Raw genomic sequence first — 9,534 nt, 5'->3', positions numbered from 1 at the left:
TAGTCTGAGCTGAGGTGATCAAACTCCTAGATGCGGGAATCATATACCCGATCTCTGACAGCAAATGGGTTAGTCCCATCCATATGGTGCCCAAGAAGGCAGGGATTACGGTGATCAAGAAGAAGGACAATGAGTTGGTCCCAACTCGTGTTCAGTCAAGATGGAGAGTGTGCATCAATTATAGGAAGCTAAATGCTATGACAAGAAAAGATCACTTTTCTCTAACTTTCATTGATTAGATGGTGGAGAGATTGGCGGGCCATGATTACTACTATTTTCTAGATGGCTACTCTGGCTACAACCAAATTCCGTTGGATCTCGAAGACCAAGAGAAGACTACTTTCACTTGTCCTTTTGGTATGTTTGCCTATTGCCGAATGCCGTTTGGGCTATGCAATGCACCTGCTACTTTTCAGCGGTACATGATTAGCATCTTTTCAGATATGGTTGAATGTTACTTAGAGATATTCATGGATGACTACTTAGTCTTTGGTTTGTCATTTGGGAGTGTCTGCATCATCTCACCCTGGTGTTGATACAGTGTAAGGAGAAGAATCTTGTTCTGAATTGGGAAAAATGCCACTTCATGGTAAAACAAGGGATTGTCTTGAGGCATGTTATTTCCCACAAAGGTATCGAGGTTGACAAGGCTAAGGTCGATTTGATTACAAACCTTCCACCCCTGTGAACAGTGAAAGAGATTCGGTCATTTCTGGGACATGCTGGGTTCTACAGAAGATTCATCAAAGACTTCAACAAGATAGCAAGACCTTCATGTAACTTGTCGGCAAAAGATGTTCCTTTTGACTTCAATGACAAGTGCCAGACAACCTTTGAGTTTCTGAAAAGGACCTTAAGCTCTACACCAATCATTCAGCCATGTAATAGGGGAGTGCCGTTCGAGATAATATGTGATGCCTCAGATTATGCTGTTGGAGCCGTGTTAGGGTAGAGAGTGGAGAAGCTTCCTCATGTCATATATTATGCAAGCAAGACCCTGAATGACGCACAACTCAATTACTCCACCACCGAAAAGGAGTTGTTGGCTGTGGTGTTTGATTTGGATAAGTTTAGATCTTACTTACTAGGATCTAAGTTCTTAGTCTACTCTGATCATGCTGCTCTGAAGAATCTTTCGTCAAAGAGAGATGCTAAATCTCGTCTCATCTAGGGGATCCTGTTTCTAAAAGAGCTTGATATTGAAATTCGGGATAAGAAGGGTTTCGAGAATGTGGTAGCTGACCACTTGTTGTTCCAAATACTACCTAAATTAATAGATAATAATTGGTATGTTTTAACTTGCAAGTGCGCAAGATTAAAATAGTAGTATAGTGCAGCAAGTACGAGATCGTTCCCACGAAGATTGTTGATTTTATTTAGAATTAATCAAAATATCAAAGTTGTCACGAAATTGATATTGATATATTTAAAAGAAGTAAAGATAAATAAAAAGGTAGGGCTTTCATATCCACCACTAATCATGCTCAAATAATATAACAATATGCCGATGCTTTAATCATATTATGAATACCTAATGTTTGCCAACCTAAGGGCATGGGTGTATACTCCTTAAGCTATAGATTTCTCTAAGCAACGAGTTAGGCATGGGTGTATACTCTAACTCTTTTCTTTCTTAAAGGATTTAGCATGAGTGTATACTAAATTGCTCTTTAAGAAAGCATAAATCTATGGAAATCGACTAACACACAGAACCTAGGGCATGGGTGTATACTCCTAGTTTTCCATGTTGATTAACCCAAGAACCCATGAAGAATTCTTTTGTTACTCTATTAAACCTAGGACTTGATCATCCAAATTGATTTAATTAACTAATCCATACCACATGCATATGTTGATCAGGCAAACACATATGAGGAATTCAATAAAATATGAATTAATCAAGTTAAGCATCACAATATGATTACCACAATGACGCCAATATTGAAATATTAAATAAACATAATTAGGGCTTCAATCTAGCCCTACTAAGTAGTTTAGTTACACATGACTTTGATGTTAAACATCGCCATAAAATAAAATAAAGAGGAAAAGAATAAACTCGAAAACTTAAACTTGAAGAACTCCAATTCTTCTCCTTCGAATTGTTTCCCTATTCTAAAGGCTTAAAGGTCTATTTATAGGCCATAGGAACACTCTAGAAACCTTAGAAATCGTATCTTTTGCGTTCTAAGTTGCCCAGGGTTTTGAAAGGGTGAAAAAGAAGACTTTCCAGAATAGGGCGCTGCTGCCTTGCTCCTCACGCACGGGTGCGCTCGATCGCAGCCTATGTGCGATTGATCGCAGGTCTGCGATCGAGGCTGCTTCTTGTGCGCATGAGTGCTCGCCTTTCTCGTCTTGGCTTGGACCTCTTTTGTAGTGCACTCGAGCGCAGTACACTGCGATCGATCGCACTATAAGAACCTTTTGCTTGACTCAAATCTTCTACCTTTTTCCCAATTTTGTCCCTTAAGCCCGAGATTTCCAGAATTGCTTTCTTTTCTTCCAAAAGCCAACAAAACATAGAAAACACGTAAAAGAACTCAAATAGTACAAACTAACAAAACTAAGGAATTAACAAATATAAGTTAAGGGCTAAAATATGAATATTTTGGCACTTAACACACCCCAAAAAATTTACGAGTTTGTGTAAAACTTCGAGCCAATCATGTCGGTGGGTGCCACGGAGTGATTTGAGTTCGTTTACAACCCTATGTTCACTAATGAACAATCACTTTTTGGGAAAGTTTAGAAGCCCCAATCCCGGCAAAATGACTCGAATTTCTTCGTGCCACCCGTGAACATGATCGCCTCAAACAACCGCACACACTCATAAAATTTCGAGCAAATCGGATGAAGTTGTATTTTCACAACTAGGACCAAAGCCCATGGCCCAAACAAAATCGTCAAGTGCGAACCCGAATTGTTTGGCCCAAAAATTTATGAGCTTGTGCAAAAATTTGAGGAGATCATGTCAACGGGTGCTACGGAGTGATTCGAGTTCATTTACCCCCCTATGTTCACTAATGAACGATCACTTTTTGTGAAAGTTTAGAAGCCCCGATCCCGTAGGAATGACTCGAATTTCTTTGTGCCACCCGTCAACATGATCGCCTCGAATAGCCGCAGACACTCATAAAATTTCGGGCAAATTGGATGAAGTTAAATTTTCACAACTAGGACCAAAGCCCATGGGCATTACAAAATGGTCAGGTGCGAACCCGAATGGTTTTGCCCAAAAATTTACGAACTTGTGCAAAACTTTCAGGCAATCATGTCGTTGGGTGCCACAGAGTGGTTCGAGTTCGTTTACCCCCCTATGTTCACTAATGAACGATCACTTTTTGTGAAAGTTTAGCAGCCCCAATCCCGTCGGAACGTCTCGAATTTCTTCATGCCACCAGTCAACATGATCGCCTCGAACAGCCACACATGCTCATAAAATTTTGGGCAAATTGGATGAAGTTAAATTTTCACAACTAGGACCAAAGCCCATGGGCCTAACAAAATGGTCAAGTGCGAACACGAATTGTTTGGCCCAAAAATTTACGAGCTTGTGCAAAACTTCGAGGCAATCAAGTCGACGGGTGCCATGAAGTGATTCGAGTTTGTATGCCTCCCTATGTTAACTAATGAACGATAGTTTTTGAGAAAGTTTAGCAGCCTTGATCACGCCAAAACGACTCGAATTTCTTCGTACCACCCGTCGAAAAGATCGCCTCGAACAACTGCACATGCTCGTAAAATTTCGAGCAAATCAGATGAAGTTGTATTTTCATAACAAGGACCAAAGCCCATGGGCCTAACAAAATAGTCAAGTGCGAACCCGAATTGTTTGGCCCGAAAATTTTCGGACTTGTGCAAAACTTTGAGGCAATCATGTCGGCGGGTTCCACGAAGTTATTCGAGTTCGTTTGCCCCCCCTATGTTCATTGATGAATGATAACTTTTTGTGAAAGTTTAGAAGCCCCGTCCCCGCCAAAACGATTCGAATCTCTTCATACCACCCGTTGACATGATCGCCTCAAACAACTAAACACGCACGTAAAATTCAAGGCAAATCAGATGAAGTTGTATTTTCACAAATAGGACCAAAGCTCATGGGCCTAACAAAATGTTCAGGTGCGAACCCGAGTTGTCTGGCCCGAAAATTTACGAGCTTGTGCAAAACTTCTAGGCAATCATGTTGGCGGGTTCCACAAAGTCATTCGAGTTTGTTTGCACGCCTATGTTGATGAATAAACAATAACTTTTGGTGAAAGTTTAGAAGCCCTGATCATGCCGGAACGACTCGAATTTCTTCGTGCCACTCATCGACGTGATCGCCCCGAACAACTGCACAAGCTTGTAAAATTTTGGGCAAATTGGACGAAGTTGTAATTTCACAACTAGGACGAAAGGCCATGGGCCAAACAAAATGGTCAAGTGCGAACCCGAATTGTTAGGCCTGAAAAATTTTTGAGCTTGTGCTAAACGTCAAGGTGATCATGTCGGCGGGTACCACGGAGTGATTTAAGTTCATTTACCCCCCTATGTTCACTAATGAACGACCACTTTTTTGTGAAAGTTTAGAAGCCCCGATCACGCCAAAACAACTCGAATTTTTTCGTGCCACCCGTCTATGAGATCTCCTCGAACAACCGCACACGCTAGTAAAAGTCTGGGAAAATCGGATGAAGTTGTACTTTCACAACTAGGAACAAAGCCCAAGGGCCTAAAAAAATGGTCAAGTTGGAACCCGAAATGTTTGGCCGAAAAATTTATGAGCTTGCGGAAAACTCATAGGCAATCATGTCGGCGGGTTCCACGAAGTGATTCGAGTTCGTTTGCATGTCTATGTTCACTAATGAATGATAACTTTTTGTGAAAGTTTAGAAGCACTGATCACGCTGGAACGACTCGAATTTCTTTATGCCACCCGTCGACATGATCGCCTCGAACAACTGCACATGCCATTAAAATTTTAGGCAAATCGGATGAAGTTGTATTTTCACAACTAGGAAAAAAGCGTATGGGCCTATAAAAATGGTCAAGTTGGAACCCAAATTGTTTGGGCCGAAAATTTATGAGCATGTGGAAAACATAGAGGCAATCATGTCGGTGGGTTCTATGAAGTGATTCGCGTTCGTTTGCACGCCTATGTTCACTAATACATGATAACTTTTTGTGAAAGTTTAGAAGAGCCGATTACGCCGGAACGACTCAAATTTCTTCGTGCCGCCTGTCGACATGATCGCCTCGAACAACTGCACACACTCAAAACATTTCGGGTAAATTGGATGAAGCAGTATTTTCACAACAAGGACCAAAGCCCATGGGCCTAACAAAATTGTCAACTGCGAACCCGAATTGTTTGGCCCGAAAATTTATGAGCTTGTGCAAAACTTCGTGGCAATCAAGTCGACGGGTGCTAGGGAGTGATTTGAGTTCATTTACCCCCCTATGTTCACTAATGAATGATCACTATTTATGAAAGTTTAGAAGCCCCTATCCCTTAGGAACAAGTCGAATTTCATCGTGCCACCCGTAGACATGATCTCCTCAAACAACCACACACACTCGTAAGTTTCGGGCAAATCGGATGAAGTTGTATTTTTTAAACTAGGTAAAAAGCCCATGAATCTAACAAAATGGTCAAGGACGAACGCGAATTGGTTGGCCCAAAAATTTTTGAGCTTGTGCAAAACTATGAGGCAATCATGTCGGCGGGTTCCACGAAGTGATTCGAGTTCGTTTGCCCCCCCTATGTTCACTAATGAACAATAACTTTTTGTGAAAGTGTAGAACCCCGCCAGAACGATTCGAATCTCTTCGTACCACCCGTCAACATGATCGCCTTGAACAACTAAACACGCACATAAAATTCAAGGCAAATTAGATGAAATTATATTTTCACAAATAGGACACAAGCCCATGGGCCTAACAAAATGTTCAGGTGCGACCCCGAATTGTTTGGTCCGAAAATTTACGAGCTTTTGCAAAACTTAGAGGCAACGGAGTGATTTAAGTTCGTTTAACCCCTATGTTCACTAATGAATGATCACTTTTTGTGAAAGTTTAGAAGATTCGATCCCACCGGAATGACTCAAATTTCTTCGTGCCACCCATCGACATGATCGCCTCGAACAACAGCATATGCTCGTAAAATTAAGGGCAAATCGGATGAAGTTGTATTTTCACAACTAGGAACGAAGCTCATGGGTCTAACAAAATGGTCAAGTGCAAACCCAAATTGTTTGGCACAAAAATTTACGAGCTTGTGCAAAACTTCAAGGCAATCATGTCAGCGGGTGCCACGGAGTGATTCCAATTCGTTTACCCCCCTATGTTCACTAATGAACAATAACCTTTTGTGAATCTTTTAAAGCCCCGATCCCGCGGAAATGACTCGAATTTCTTTGTGCCACCCATCGACATGATCGCGTCGAACAACAGCACATGCTCGTAAAATTCAAGGCAAATCGGATGATGTTGTAGCTTCACATCTAGGACCAAAGCCCATGGGCCTAACAAAATGTTCCGGTGCAAACCTGAATTGTTTGGCTTGAAAACTTACGAGCTTGTGCAAAAGTTTGAGGCAATAATGTTTGCGGGTTCCATGAAGTGATTCAAGTTCCTTTGCACGTCGGTATTCACAAATGAACGAGAACGTTTTGTGAAAGTTTAGAAGCCCCGATCACACCAGAACAACTCGAATTTCTTTGTGCCACCAGTCGACATGATCTCCTCGAACGACCGCACACGCTCGTAAAATTCCAGTCAAATCAGATGAAGTTGTACTTCGCAACTAGGAACAAAGCCCATGGGCCTAAAAAAATGGCCAAGGTGGAATCCAAATTGTTTGGCCAGAAAATCTATGAGCTTGTGGAAAAGTTAGAGGCAATCATGTCGGCGGGTTCCATGAAGTGATTCGAGTTCGTTTGCACGCCTATGTTCAGTAATGAATGATAACTTTTTATGAAAGTTTAGGAGCCCCGATCCCGCCAGAACGACTCGAATTTCTTCGCGCCACCCGTTGACATGATCACCTCGAACAACTGCACATGCCCGTAAAATTCTAGGCAAATCGGATGAAGTAGTATTTTCACAACTAGGAAAAAAGCGCTTGGGCCTAAAAAAATGGTTAAGTTGGAACCCAAATTATTTGGCCTGAAAATTTATAAGCTTGTGGAAAACATAGAGGCAATCATGTCGGTGGGTTCTACGAAGTGATTCGAGTTCGTTTGCACGCCTATGTTCACTAAAAAATGATAACTTTTTGTGAAAGTTTAGAAGAGCCGATTACGCTGGAACGACTCAAATTTCTTCGTGCCACCCATCGACCTGATCGTCTCAAACAACCGCACACACTTAAAAATTTTTTTTGGCAAATTGGATGAAGTTGTATTTTCACAACAAGGACCAAAGCCCATGGGCCTAACAAAATTGTGAAGTGCGAACCGGAATTATTTGGCCTAAAATTTTTTAAGCTTGTGCAAAACTATGAGGCAATCATATCGGCGGGTTCCACGAAGTGATTCGAGTTCATTTACCCCCCCTATGTTCACTAATGAACGATAACTTTTTGTGAAAGTGTAGAAGCTCTGACCCTGCCAGAACGATTCGAATCTCTTCGTACCACCCGTCAACAAGATCGCCTCGAACAACTACACACGCACGTAAAATTGAAGGCAAATCAGATGAAGTTGTATTTTCACGAATAGGACACTAGCCCATGGGCCTAACAAAATGTTCAAGTGTGAACCCAAATTGTTTGGCCCGAAAATTTACGAGCTTTTGCAAAACTTAGAGGCCACGGAGTGATTCGAGTTCGTTTACCCCCTATGTTTACTAATGAACGATCACTTTTTGTGAAAGTTTAGAAGATCCGATCCCACCAGAACAACTCAAATTTCTTCGTGCCACCCATCGACATGATCGCCTCGAACAATAGCACATGCTCATAAAATTCAAGGCAAATCGGATGAATTTGTATTTTCACAACTAGGACCAAAGTCCATGGGCCTAACAAAATGTTCCGGTGCGAACCCAAATTGTTTGGCTTGAAAATTTACTAGCTTGTGCAAAAGTTCGAGGGAATTATGTTGGCGGGTTCCACAAAGTGATTCGAGTTCATTTGCACACCGATATTCACAAATGAACGATAACATTTTGTGAAAGTTTAGAAGCCTCGATCACACTGGAACAACTCAAATTTCTTCGTGCTACCTGTCGACATGATCTCCTCGAACGACCGCACACGCTCATAAAATTCCAGGCAAATAAGATGAAGTTGTATTTTCACAACTAGGAACAAAAGCCCATGGGCCTAACAAAATGGCCAAGTGCGATCCTGAATTGTTTGGCCCAAAAATTTACAAGCTTGTGCAAAACTTAAAGGCGATCATGTCGGCGGGTGCCACGGAGTGATTCGAGGTCGTTTACCCCCCTATGTTCACTAATGAACGAGTTTAGAAGCCCCGATCCCGCTAGAACGACTCGAATCTTTTCGTGCCACCCGTCGACATGATCGCCTCGAACAACTACGCATGCTCGTAACATTCCGGGCATGATGTTGTATTTTCATAGCTAGAACCAAAGCCTATGGGCCTAATAAAATGTTTTGGTGCGAACCTGAATTGTTTGGCCCGAAAATTTACGAGCTTGTGCAAAACTTCGAAGCAATATTGTCGGCGGGTTCCATTAAGTGATTCGAGTTCATTTGCACACCGATGTTCACTAATCAATGATAACTTTTTGTTAAAGTTTAGATACGCCGATCACGTCGGAACGAATTCAATTTCTTCGTGCCACCCGTCGACATGATCGCCTTAAACAACTGCACCCGCTCATAAAATTTCGGGCAAATCGGATATTGTTGTATTTACACAACTAGGACCAAATCCCATGGGCCTAACATAATGGTCAAGTGCGAACCCCAATTGTTTGGCCCAAAAATTTACAAGCTTATGCAACACTTCGAGGCAATCATGTCAGCGGGTGCCACGAAGTCATTCGAGTTCGTTTGCCCCCCTATGTTCACTAATAAACGATAACTTTTTATGAAAGTTTAGAAGCCCAAATCCCGCCGGAACTACTCAAATTTCTTCGTGACACCCGTCGACATGGCCGCATCGAACAACTGCGCTCACCCCAGGCAAATCAGATGATGTTGTATTTTTACAACTAGGAACAAAGCCCTTGGGCCCAAAAAGGTGGCCAAGTTGGAACCCGAATTGTTTGGCACAAAAATTTATGAGCTTGTGGAAAACTTAGAGGAAATTATGTCGACATGTTCCAGGAAGTGATTTGAGTTCGTTTGCACGCCTATGTTCACTAATAAACGATAACTTTTTGTGAAAGTTTAGAAGCCCCGAGTACATCGGAATGACTCAAATTTCTTCATGCTACACGTCGACATGATCGCCTCGAACAATTGCACACGCTCGTAAAATTATGGGCAAATCGAACGAAGTTGTATTTTCACAACTAGGACCAAAGCCCATGGGCCAAACAAAATGCTCAAGTTCGAACCCGAATTGTTTGGCCCAAAAATTT

Source organism: Corylus avellana, chromosome ca3 (assembly GCF_901000735.1).
Source record: "Corylus avellana chromosome ca3, CavTom2PMs-1.0".
Taxonomy (NCBI): domain Eukaryota; kingdom Viridiplantae; phylum Streptophyta; class Magnoliopsida; order Fagales; family Betulaceae; genus Corylus; species Corylus avellana.
The sequence above is the reverse complement of the archived record's forward strand: the minus strand, read 5'-3'. Positions refer to the sequence as shown.